Raw genomic sequence first — 10,643 nt, forward strand, 5'->3', positions numbered from 1 at the left:
AACTGATATTGAATAATTTAATACCTCACTGGAATCTTTTCCTTGAATTAAGCACTTTTATAATTGTTCTTATCTATTTCAGCTTGAAATATATAAAATGATCATGGTTAATTTCTTGTGAAAGGATTTTTTTCAACTCATCACCAGAAGATACCTTTTTGAGCTATCAGACCAACAAAGGTCATAGAAGATGCATTTTTGGTAGGATCTTCCCAGATTTAGAAAACATGGCAGCCAGCACCTCAGGATAGGAAAAATTGGCTTAGAGGCAGGAAGTTAGGAACTCTCCTTAGAGAAAGAAAGGGCCTATTAATTATCTAGAATGACATTGTTTCATAGAAATATAATGTGAGCACATATGTAATTTTAAAGTCTTTAGCAGCCATATTAAACAAAATAGAAAGGAACAAGTAAAATCAGATTTTATAACCTATCCAAAATATTATTTCAACATATAATCAACATAAATCATTGATAGGCTATTAAAATTTTTTTTTTTTTGTATTACAAATTTGGGATCTGGTGCGTATGTCACATGTAGAGAATACCTGAATTCAGACTAGCTACATTTCAAGTACTCACTAGCCACATGTGGCTGTTAGAGTCTACTGCATTGGACAGAGACAAGTAGAAGCTTCATTTACTTAAGAAGCATCTTCTTTTAGCAACGTTATTCATTGAGTCATTCACAGCATCCTCTACTCTTCAATTCAAAAACTTGAACCCCTGAGATCATATGATGGTCACTACTATCTCAATAATTGGTTCTCACACCCACTGGAGAGCTAACACTCACTTCCCCAGTCTTCTTTGTAGCTGGGAGTGGCCATTGGACATGATTCTAGTCAATGAGAGGTCAGAAGAATTATGAGTAAGGATCTTGGAGCTGGTGGTACCCTTCTTCCTTCTAGGTACTCTGAATGTGATGCCTGGAACGATAGCAGCCCAGAGAATCCCCAAGACACACGCCCTGACACCATTAAATAACCGAATTGATGCTCATGGCCACAGATGACATAGAAATTTTGTCAATTTCAATTTTTTCCTATTGAAAAAAAATTAGCCTTTATTTATTTAAGCCACTAGTGTTAGATTTCTCTGGGATGTGCATTTTATTTCATCCCTAAGTGATACAAACTGCTCTTGGGATTCTGCTTTGCACAAATGGCCCTTCACCTTTGCTTCTTGACTTCCTGCTAGTTCTGACAATGAGGGACATTAGAAAGAGACTGAGAAGTAAGGGGAAAGAAAACAAACTCCCCCCTCTTTTTCTGCTCCAAACAGGGTCCACCTGAAATACCTAGAAGAGGGTGGTTTCTATTTCCTGACTGGACCCTGATGTATTAACCCCCATGCAGCTTGTTCACCACTTGGCAGGCAGAATAATAATTTTAAAGCATAAGTCAGAGCATATCTACAATGGCTTCTGGTGTCAATACAAATAAAATCCAAAGTCCTGCTCTTGTCTGCAGCCATGCCACCCTGAACAAGCCCGATCCTGTCTGATCTCAGAAACTAAACAGAGTGGGGCCTGGTTAGTACTTGGATGGGAGACCACTTAGGAAGACCAGATGCTGTAGGTGTAAAAAATAAATAAAAAGTAAAAAATAAAGGATCATAAGCTGACAAGGTTCCTTGAATCTGTTTGATCCATCAAGGGTTGGCTCACCTTAAAAAATTTTTTTTTAAATAAATAAATAAACTTAAAAACAAAACAAAACAAAGTCCTGCTCTAGCCTATGGGACCTGTATTCTGGGGCTTTGTGCTGGCCATCTGACCTTTCACACTACAATTATCCCCTTGCTTACTCATCCTCAACCTCTCAGAACAAATAGTCTTCCAAGTCAAACCACCTGACACTCTCTCCCCTCAGAAACTCTGCTTTGGCTTTCTCCTCTATCTGGAATAGTCTTCTCCAAGAAACTCACCTGGCTGCATCCCTTGCTTGCTTCAGCTCTCTGCTCAAATAGCATCTTATAGGCAAGGACTGCCCTCAGCACCCACATAAAACACGCCTGTCTCCCACTCTCGTCTGCTCTCCCTGCTCCATTTTCCGCTCCCCAGCACTTTCCCCCACCTGATATTCTACATGTGTAGTAGTTTATTCATTATTCATTTCCCTCAACTAGAATAAAACCCCATAAGGGTAGGCATAAAGGTAGACGATTTCATTCCTTGCCTTATCCTCATTACCTAGAACAGTTTCTGAGATAGGAACCACAGGAAATCATCAGGTGGGAACTATCGGGGGGGGCGATATCAGTTTTTAGTGTGGGGATTTTTTGAGATGCATGTTGGATATTTCTGTGGATGTGTCCAGCTGACAACTGGCGACATATGGGTCTGGAGCTAATGGGAGAGATTTAATTAGTCTAATTAGATTTGATTAAAGCCAAGGTTTTAGAGAAGACCATCCAGGAAGAGTTTATAGAAAGAGAGGAGAGTCAGGATGAAATTGCACAAGACACAAATATCGAAGAGAGACACAAGACGGGCTTTGTCAGAACAAAGAAAGTGGTGCCTCAGAAGCCACGAGAAGAGAACTTGTCCAGAGAAGGCGATGAAATGCTTCAGTGGAGTCAAGACAGATCCCAACTAAAACTGCCCTTTCTGTTTGGCAGCTAGGGAAGCTTTGCCAGTGTTGATGAGAGCTTTCGTGGAACGATCAGACTAGAGTCTTTTGGAAAGCCAGATTGCCATGGATTGAGGAGTAAACAAGAGATGGGGAGTATGAGTTTCTCTTTGAAGAAAAATTTCTTTGAAAGGGAGAGAAAGTTTTCTTAACTAAAAGAGAGATGAGGCAAAAAAAAAAAAGAAAAAAAAAAGAGCGATTTAGTTATGCCACACAGCTCTGGATGCTGTGAGCAACTGTCACTGAGGGCAGAGGTCTGGGCTGACTCGAGACCATGCGCTGATTATGGGGATAATTTATGGACTCAATGTTGAGCAAATCTGGGTCCACGGAGGTGTTTTTGCCGAGTTTTTGGCACCAGCGATGACAGGAAAAGCCTTTTGAGGAAGTGTTGTTTCAAGACAGGTGTTTGAAGCGCCTTTGGATCCTCCTGCTGTTCTCTGAGACAGGGCTGACCTCTGACTCACTTGGTGCTGGGTGGAGTCTGTCTCTCTCTTCAAATTCGCAAGCCTGGCATCTAAAGAACTTGCAAAGATTCAGCTCTTCCTCTATTTGTGTCCTCCTTACAAGCTCAGGGCCGCCTATTTCAATAAGATCCTTGGAAAGGACAGGTTAGTAAAACCCAGAGTCCCCCAAGATAAATATGCAAACCAAGTTCTAATAAGTACCAGAGTAGGGTTAATATAAAATATTCAAGGAGTGAACTTTGTTTTATTTTTAAATACTGGATATTCTTATCCAATTTCAGCCTCAGTAGCTGTCTTAACATTTTTTTTGTGTGAATGTTGATGATATGCATTGATACATGGTATGCCATGAGCACATAATAATCTCGCAAATCTATGGTGCTAAGAAATGTCTCTGTATAATTTATTATACATATAACGTACGGTGATCTGAGGCAGGAGGCCTTGTGGGTGTGGTAAAAATCAGTCAGTGTGGCCGGCCCACAGTTGTTCCTTTGGCCTCTACCCTGTGTGTGTTGGCATAAGAACACACATGTTGCAAACCTTACTGGTTTGTCAGCAATTACGTAAGAGAGCTCGACTTTCGCTGAGAGTAGTACGAATACTAATTTCTTCTGAGGGCTTTGCTGGAAATGACCAGAAACCAACTTTAAATAAATTTTGAAGCAATCCCTAATAGTAAGTATATTAGTTTCCAATGACCACCACAACAAATGATCACATGGCCTTCTCATAAAGACACCAGTCATGGGAATTTGGGCCCATCCCAATCCAGTTTGATTACATCTGCAAAGACCCTAGTTCCGAATCTGCAACCCTTTTGTACCAGAATTTAGGATGTCAGCATATCTTTTTGGGAGACTACATTCAACCAACGACAGAGGGTTGTTGAGATACAGGTAGTCAGATGAGCTCAGCAGGAGAGTCCATACTTAGCATAGAAGGAGTAAACTCGGTATACTGAGTAACAAATCTTGACTTTTGTGTATTCAAGCTTTGGTTAAAGCTGGGATCTCTCTGGGAAAATGAAAAATCCCACAGATTTCTTATATTCTGAATTTTTGGTAGTGGAAAACAGAGAAGCTTACCCTGCCTAAAACCAATAACACTTTCCCTGTCCTCAAAATGGGCCAGTCTGGCCTAGAAACTGGAAAGCCCAATGGAAACAACTCTTAAAATTCCATGAACCACAAAAAATCCATCAAAACTGTGGTGGCTTTCAATACACTGTGCCTTAGGAGGGTGGCATCTCCACTCTCAAACTGCTCTTCTGTGTGCGTTGATGTTACAAAGGCACTTTCCTGGGGACCCCCCATGGTACCTGGGACTCCTCAGAATCTGTGCTGCTTATTTTAGGAAATTTGCCCTTTTGTATTTGTGTGATTTACATGATGAGTAGTATTCAGAGTTTTAAGGTCTTTAAAAATAAACTGTTTTTTTTTCTTTCCTCACAATTAGAATGATTTGGCTCTCAGCGTTATGTATTATATTAGGTTTCTTTTGGCTTTATTTCGTTTTATGTTTCTTTTAAATTCTCATATTGTTTTATGTCTGTGCTACTATTTTCCTTGGGCTTGAAGATGTCACAGCACACGGAGCTCTTTCTTGAACTGAATTTCTTTCACTAGGGACCTGCATGTTTTGGGGCTGGCTAGACTAATACTTTTTCATTGTGCCAGCTGTCATAAATAATTCAGTTTGCTAAATTCCAGTGCTTTGGCAGAATGGCTAAGCAGTCTCTTGAAAAGAGAATTTTCAATATCAATCCTTTCCCCTTATATCAGTGTTCAGAAATTCCAATTAAAACATTTTGGGAAGCAGACAAGACTGGTAAGTAATGGAATCAGTTAGTGCTTTCCACATTCCTATTTGATGATGACCTGCATTGAGATGGAAGTTACGACTCCGTTTGGATTTCCCGAAGGCTCAGCGTGTGCAGAGCAGAGCGATGGAAACTATGGAAGTGACAGAGGATCTAGGATCTGAAGTGATCCTGCCCTCTGGGATCTTACTGCATCAACTCCCGAGAATAAACCAATTGTAGGAATAGCAGGATGCTGGGGAATGTTTCAGTGTTTCTTTGCTGCTATAACAGAGTACCATAAATTTATGGATTAAAACAACACAAATTTATTCTCTTCTGGAGGTGAAGAAGTGAGTCTCACTGGGTTTAACTCAGATTATTGGCATGGCTGGATTCATGGAAGGCTCTTGAGGAGAATCTGTTTTCTTCCCTTTCCAGCTTCTGGAGACTGCCTGCATTCCTTAACTCATGTCTCCCTCCCTCTCTTTGAAGAAGCCAGTGATGGCTGGCCGAGTCGTTCTCATAACTCATCACCCTGACACTGACTTCTTCTGCCTCCTCCTTCCACTCTTAATGACTCTTGTGATTATGTTGCGCCCACCCAGGTAACGCAGGATAATCTTACCTTGAGCCCAGCTAAGGGACAGTTATGTGTCTTCTTCTGATCAAAAAGGTAGGAGGCTTTGTCTGAAACCGCCTTGCTGAGTCATTCTGGCACTGGATAGAGTGAGAGACAACTCAAATCTCACACTACGCTCAGGTTTTGCTTCCTTATATCCGCCCTCCCCTCATATCTGAGCAGAGAATTGTAGCAGTTATTTTCTTTAGCTGGTCAACGTTTGATTTTAAATAGCAAATCTAAAGATATTAAGAAGGCATCAAGCAGAAATCACATTAATTCTTAGAAATAGTTTTTGACTCATTCAGACAGAAACGGAGAGCAGAAGAAAAGTTCTTTCAAATGCATTGCAAGAAAATGCCGTGTGGCTATAACATTTTCTATAGGTAATATTTATTCAGATTCTCTCCTCATAGAGATTGCCAATCTTTTCCTCCTATATAATTTGGTTTATCTTCCCGTAACAGGTCCCTTGTAGAAATGCCTGGCCAGCACACACCCTGCCTTATCATTTAAACAGCCACGGCCACACTCCCACCTCACAGAACCTGCTTTCAGCCCTGCTGAGTGGACAGTGGACCCCACAGTCTCACCCCCTGGCTGTAATGAACACCTACTCAGCAAAGCCTATTGTATTTTTTTTTTTTAATCTAGGAACTTGGAAAGGAGACTCAAAAACTCTGTTTATTCAACACAAAGAGTGAACTCTAATGTAAACTATGAATTTTAGTTAATAACAACAATCGATTTTGGTTCATCAATTGTTAACAGATGTACCACACCAATGCAAGATGTTAATAATAGGGGAACTGTGTGTGGGAGAGAGTGGGGGTATGGGAACTCTCGCTACTTTTTGCTCATTTTCTCAGTAAACCTAAAATTCTGTAAAACTGCTCTAAAAATCAAATCTATTCATAAAAAAAACCAAAACAAACAAACAAAAGAATCAACAACAACAACAAAAAACACTGTCTAGCCAGCTTCTTTTAAGCTCCAGGTAGGAGGACCACTTAAATTTGGGGCTATGTAACATAAACGACGTGGGCGCAGGTTTAGGCAGAATTTTCAACGTAATGGTCCTATTCAAGAAACACACACACACACACACACACACACACACACACACACAATGGAGTGTGCAGGTGAGAGATTCTTAAGCTTCAGTAACTTTATGATAAATCTACCATGGCTTGTGCATGCTGGAGCAAAGAAGGCAGATCTTCAGAAGGAGGACAGGGTGGAGTAAACACAGAGAGGCAGAGGTGAGCAAGTCAGAGAGATGGAGAAAATCATTTGAGTTCCTCGCTGTTCTCTGTCTTATCCTCTTCTGAAGCCCAGATTTGTTACCCATGGACGTTATCAACAACTTGCCCTTTTTAGTTTAAGTTAGCTTATTGAAGCCCAAGACCCAGCAGACACAACACCCCCTGTAAGGAGGGGAGAAGGCAGTTGGGAGTGGTTCCATTGAGTTAGTGGTACAACCAAGGCAGGCAGAGAGCAAAGTGGGGACTTGTCCACAGCCCACAGCACACAATGGCCAGCTCAGACCGAACCTGCTTCTTCTACTCGGTCCAGGGTCCCTTCGCTCTCTTCTGAATAGGGTTAGCAGCTCCTGAGAGAGCCAGTGCCTTGGGATCTTATTACCTATTCCCTGCCCACATGACTTGTTCGGAGAGCCCTTGAAATTCAATTCTGTCATCATCGGAGACTGAGAAATAATGAACTGAGAGTGAGCAGGGGTAGGTGTCATCAGAAGATGAGATTTCTGACAGTATGTCCAGAGGCCACTGTTCATTACAGTTGCTTATTGAGATCCTCTGTTAGCTTCTCCTGGAGTGATTTGCAATGAGGGAATTTTTGAAACTTGTCCTCCGGGAGTTTTCCTCCACACTTTGATGTGACAAAGGAAGCAAACAGCCTTAATTTAAGCAGAATTCAATTGCAGATTCCTTAAGCTCCAGAGTTAGGATACAGTTGGACAATGTGGCAAGAGATGCATTAACACACGTCTTGAAGGCTTGTGAGAAAGAAAGCACATAGCAAGTGCTGGCCAATTATTCTGGCGTTACCCTGGGTGGCGTAGTTTTATTCTATGGCGCTATTGTTAGCGATGACTACTGTGTATTTGCTGTTCAAATCCATAGAGGTAGCTTAATCTCTTTTCACTGTGCATCTTGGCAGCTGCTCAGTACAGACTAAGAGCAGAATCTCTAAAGGTAGAGAGAGAAACAAGTTACAAGACCATTTTCTGCGTTTTAATGCATTGTACACAGCAGTAACAAATAAAAAGCTCGCCTTCATTTTTTTTTTTCTGTTTTAGAAATTACAATGCTTTCAGGTCAGTACCGAGAACCTTCTGTACACTAGCAAAGGACGAATGGTCCGTTTGCAAGGGGGAGATGGAAGCAAGGTGTGTACAGTTCAGAAGTGGCAGCTCTAGAACTGGAACCCAGGTCTCTCTGACTGCAGGGACCCATTGCCCATCCTCTGCTCAGCCCTCTGTCATAGTACCAGCCAAATGCTTTCCCCACCGGGGTCCTTGAGCTCCTGGACCATGTCATTCATCTTTGCAACGACAACATTTATCTCAGTGCCTGGCAGCTTTTTAAATAAATTGAATGAATGACTGAATTTTAGCCCCAGCTTTGACTGAGTTGCTCAGACTGGAATGAAAGGTGGCCATCTGGGTATTTCCCAGCATATTAGGGGTTTCTGGAAAGTGAATGAATCTCAGCACAATGACTCAGGTAGCTTTGTGGGTCAATCCCTCTTTGGCAAGAGCCCATCTGTAAGAATCAATGTTTGGCCCATCTAGGGGCCAGATTCATCTGATGTCACCGTTCCTTTTTGAATGACAGGCTGTTGCCTCTTTGTCAAGGGTGAGTAATCTGTACTTCGGCTTCCTCGCTTGGATACAGAGGGATTTGGGTTTGTGGGTGAGTGATTTAGCCGTTGGTCAATCAACCATTCTACATGGCATTAATGTTTTTGAATTTTTGAAGCAATTTTCGTGGATGCCTCTCTGCTTCTCTCCCGTTTAACACCTCCTACTTGGCGCCTTCATCGCCTCCACGTTTCCTTTCTCCTGCTTGATCAATCTCTAGGGGGAAAACTGCCTCTCAAGGTTTTTTTCTGTCAAATGTTTGCTGGAAATGAGAGTGGAGCTGGGTTTTCCAGGTCATTGCTCTGGAGAAAATGTATTTTCTCGTCACTGCATTACATCTGGGCATGTGCCTTGTCTAAAATCCGAGTGCCACACTAAATTTGCAGCCCCTTTTCGATCTATTGTTTCTCAATTACATAAGAAGCTTCAGCGTGTTTTGGGGGCTTTATTATTATTATTATTATTTTTATTAGTTTTCATGTTCCTGTTTTGTTGCCCAGCGTATTAGGTGGCCTCACATCAGTGGTTGAGGTAGAAGACATAACTTCTCTCTTGCAGCCATACCTCGTGTATTCTGTGCCTTTTTTTTGTGGGATGATGACATTCATCTTTTAGATTTAGTCACGGAAATAACACAGAAATAACCAAAGTGTGACGATCACGTGTTCCTTCTGTACTCCTCACACCTAGACGCCATCCTCTGCATCTAATAGTCTTTATTTTACAGCATTGCATGTTCAGGCATTGATAGATTCTAGAGCTTGACTTTTTGTGTTTTTTTTTTCTTTTGCAGTAGAATCTTTTCTTCAGTAAAAATGGTATAGAAACCCAACAGGTAAAACAAACAACTGAGGTGCGAGAAAGGGGCTCAGAGCAACGACGCTCCAATGCTCGCCCTCCCTGCGTGGAGGGGGCCCTCAGGGACACCGAGACAACCTCCCAGGCTTGCAGACTTCAGCGGGAATCCCACTCTGCAAGTTGCCACAAAGGTGAACAGACCCTTCCCTTCGGGAGCTCACATTTGAGTCAGGAAAATGCTCTGTGCTTACCACATGACTAGCTGTCACCCAGTGTGATAGCTGCTTTAATAGCAGTGAAGTAGGTCCTGGGAGATAGCACAGTGTGACGAATGAGACAGTGAGCTAGGTTCCCACCAGAACCACAGTCCTGGTTCTTCAACTCTCCCTGTGACCTTGAGCAAACTAGCAAACCTCTCTAAATCACAATTTCTGATCTCTAATACTACCTACGTACTCTTTCCAGGGTTCTTAAAAGGATTAAGGATAGAATAAGCTATAATGAATGTAAAGTTCTTAACTCAATGCCTGGGCTGCTGCAGATGAGAGTCCTGATGAAGATAGTACTGGGGAAAATAACAGCTAATGTTGAGTGACTTTTAGGTAGTAGTCACAATGCTAGACAGAACTAGTTTTATATGTCATCTCAGCATCTTTGCTAAACTTGTTTGTGAGGTATCATACAGTTAAAGACACTCAAAACTTGCCTAATGTCTTATTTGTTTATTTATTTATTTTTTACTCATTGATTTGACAGGTATTTCTTGAGGATCTCTTAAATGCCAGGCACTGGTCTAATTTGGGGGGATACCTCCGTGACCTCTGCCCTCATGCAGCTTGCATTCTCATGAAGGAAACAGAGCATACACAGGTGTAGTAGTTGGATGGTGGGCCGGACAGAAGTAAATCTTCAGGAAAAAAAAATCATCTCGGCACCTAGTAGATAGAAAAGAAGTGATTCCTTGAGCCAAGCCAGATAAAAATATAGACATTAAAACCTGATTATCATCAGAAATTTACTTCTGTTTTAGAGATTAGAAATTGAGATTTCTTTCCTCAAAATAATCATTTCATATCTCCTACGAATACAGCGCACTGAAGATCTCTATTTTAGACCATAAGGGGCCAGGGAGACATAAACTGCTCGGGGTTTACAGTAGCCCTTAATGGATTTAAAAATGTCATTTGGCTGTAGAAATGAGCCACCAAAAATTCCAAGTCAGATGGAGATGTGGGTACTGCAGGCAGGATAATAAGTCTGGCACTCTCTCAAACAAAAATTCTTTAAATACTTTCCAACATGAGTAAAGAGAGGAGGCCAAGTACTGAGAAGGACAGAGAGCTGGGGACACAGAGGCCTACGCCCAGCTAGTCCTCTAGCATCTCAGCTTAGGCCTCAAACTTGCCGCTAAACAGACTGTGCGGGTCACCACATCCAG

General features: G+C 41.8%; 1 pseudogene; it reads left to right on the plus strand.

The window, feature by feature from the left end:
• Positions 1-1,464: 1,464 nt before the first annotated feature.
• Positions 1,465-1,583, plus strand: LOC112476865 (annotated as a pseudogene).
• The last annotated feature ends 9,060 nt before the right edge of the window (positions 1,584-10,643 follow it).

This window comes from Pteropus alecto, unplaced genomic scaffold (genome assembly GCF_000325575.1).
Source record: "Pteropus alecto unplaced genomic scaffold, ASM32557v1 scaffold81, whole genome shotgun sequence".
In the NCBI taxonomy this organism is placed as follows: domain Eukaryota; kingdom Metazoa; phylum Chordata; class Mammalia; order Chiroptera; family Pteropodidae; genus Pteropus; species Pteropus alecto.